This window comes from Lepidothrix coronata, unplaced genomic scaffold (assembly GCF_001604755.1).
Source record: "Lepidothrix coronata isolate B3197 unplaced genomic scaffold, Lepidothrix_coronata-1.0 Scaffold435, whole genome shotgun sequence".
Lineage (NCBI taxonomy): Eukaryota > Metazoa > Chordata > Aves > Passeriformes > Pipridae > Lepidothrix > Lepidothrix coronata.
Window position 1 is genome coordinate 20,115 of NW_016690615.1, and position 3,004 is coordinate 23,118.

The window sequence follows — 3,004 nt, forward strand, 5'->3', positions numbered from 1 at the left end:
CTCTCCAGGATCCCAATCCGGCGTCTCGTGCCATGAGTTGTTTGATGAGCCAAAATGCCAAGGGGGGAAAAGGGGAGGAAATATTTGGGGAATCCCATTTCCAGCCCTGGAGTTGCGTGGTCTGGATTTGGGCTTTGATCCCTTGGCGGGGAGTTGGGATTTCCCACGGATGTGTCAGCCCAAGTGCCCGAGGATTCATCCCATTCCTTGGCCAACATCCCAAATGAGCCGCAGTGCCTGGTGCCAGCCTTTCCAGGAAAGTACCTCCAGCTGCCTTGTTTCCATCCGAATTCCCTGCATCCTGCTGGGATTAGATATCCAGGTTGAAAGGGCTCGATATTCCCGGGTTTTGCGTTTGCAGGGATGAAGTTCGTGGTTTTTACTTGGCTTTTTTTTTTTGGTCCTTTTCCGCCAGCGATCCCGAATGATGCCGGTGAGGAGGAGCTAATTCCAGGATGTCGGGAAGCAAAACAGTGGGAACAAGGCCAGGGTATCCCAGATGTGGAGATGTCATTCCATGTCCACCTCCCCACAACCACAGACACCGGAGAATCCACTCTGGGAAAACCTGACTGTTCTCCTTGGAAAATCGCCACCAAAAAGGGTTTATTTGGTCGGAAAACCGTAAGCCAAAAAAAAAGCTGGGAAAAGGGGAATTTCGGAGGTCTGGACCCACGACTGGAGAGTTCACGAGGAACACCAAAATCATGGAAATAACTGAAACTTTCCCATGTTTTAACTGAAAAGTATTTACAATATTTTTGTAAAAATTTTTGGAAAGCAGGAGAGGACGGGATCGGGGGATGCAGCAGCACATCCCAAATTATCCAGCACCGGAACTAAGAGAAATAAATTCTAAATTCCCGTTCTCTAACACCCCACAAAACCACGTTTTCTGCCCCAAGTGGGTCCTCATTGCATCACCACCGCCAGGAATGTTGTCCCAAGGTCCAAGGTTGGTGGTCAGGGGGCGTTGACTTCAGGGAAGGATATTTTTAGTGGGTGTTCCCAGCACTGGCGGCTCTTCCCGCTTATTTTCGTCCCTGAGGATGTTCCCCAGCCCTCGCTGCTCCCGTCATCCCGTTATAAATAGGGATGAATTCATTTTCCAGGGCTTTGACAGCAGATGGGAGCCTGGAGAAGAGGCAGCACTGAACTGTCCCGAAGCTCTGCGCTCCCTTCCAGCTGTATTTCCACACAAATCCTTCCCATTTCTCACATTTTCAGTTCCTTTAGTGTTTCGTAGCGGCCTCGGGGCTGCCGGAGGCTCCCGGGGGTTCTTGGGATCGCTGCTCCGGGATGGGATTTTCCCCAAAGCTGCTGTGTGCAGGGAAGGGAATGGAGCTGGGGAAGGGGCTGGAGAATTCCTGAGGGAGCTGGGGGGGCTCATCCTGGAGAAAAGGGGGATCGGGGGGGACCTTCTGGCTCCCTAAAATTCTGTGGAAGGAGGTTGGAGCCAGGGGGGGTCGGGCTCTGCTCCAGGGAACAAGGGACAGGCCAAGGGGAAACGGCCTCAAGCTGTGCCAGGGGAGGGTCAGGTTGGATATTGAGGAAAATTCCTTCCTGGAAAGCGCCATCCAGCCCTGGCACAGTGGCGGAGTCCCCATCCCTGGAGGGATTTCAAATCCCTTTGGATGTGGCACTTGGGGACAGGGCTCCGTGGTGGCCTCGGCAGTGCCGGGTTAATCATCAGGCTCCACGACCTTAAAAGTCCTTTTCAGCTTTAGTGCTCCAGAGATTCCATGATTTGGTGCTCTTGGAGAGGCCCAGACGTGATGGGACACTCCCAGTCCGGCAGCCACGGACAATCCCATCCCACGGAAAACCCACAGAGCCCAGCCGGGGTGAAATCCCAGCTCCCATGGCTCAGTCGCCTCCAAACCCCCCCAGCTTCCCTGGACACTGGTGAGAGGTGGGGCGGGAATCCAGGAGGGAGGTGGGCACCGGAGAGGTGCAAGGGGAGCATGGAGGTGCAGCCTGGGCACCCCCAGGGGCAGTTGGGGCACCCAGGGAGCAGTTTGGGCATCCAGGGAATGGCGTGGGCATCCCAGGGAGCAGCAGGGACCCCCCCCCAGTGGGAGCTGGGCTATCCCAGGGAGTGGTTTGGGCATCCAGGGAAGTGGAGTGGATACCCTACGGATGGCATGGACACCCTGGGAAGTAGGATGGGCACTCAGAGTGGGAGCTGGGCTAGCCCAGGGAGCAGCCTGGGTACCCTGGGAAGTGGAGCAGCTTCCCCAGGGAGCGGAGCAGGAACCCTGGGAAGTGGCCTGAGCATCCCAGGAAGCAGAGTGGGCATCCCAGGGATAGTGTGGGCACCCCCAGGAGCAGCATGGGCACCCTGAGTGGGAGTTTGGGTACCCCGGGGAGTGGTGTGAGTCCCTCAGGAAGCAGAGTGGGAACCCCGGGAAGTAGCCTGGGCATCCCAGGAAGCAGAGTGGGCATCCCAGGGATGGTGTGGGCACCCCCAGGAATAGTGTGGGCACCCCAAGGGGGGGCTCACATAGCCCAGGGAGTAGCATGGGTACCCTGGGAAGCAGAGCACGCTCCCCTTGGAGCAGAGCAGGCATTCCAGGGAGTACTGTGGGCATTCTGGGAAAAAGATTGGGCACCCCAGGGACAGAATGGGCACCCCAGGGATAGTGTGGGCACCCCCCAGAATAGCGTGGGCACCCCGGGTGGGAACCTGGGCACCCCAGGGAGAAGGGTGGGTACCCCAGGATGTGGAGCAGGCTCCAGAGCCGGCATCCCAGGAAGTAGCCTGGGCATCCCAGGAAAGGTGTGGGTACCCCGGGGGAGGAGTGGACACTCCAGGGAAGGCTTGGGCACCTGGGGGAAGGAGTGGGTACCCGAGGGAAGGAGTGGGCACCCCAGGGAAGGAATGGGCACCTCAGAGAGTAGCCTGGGCACCCTAGGGAAGGACTGGGCACCCCGAGGAAGGACTGGGCACCCCAGGGAAGGAATGGGCACCTCAGAGAGTAGCCTGGGCACCCTAGGGAAGGAC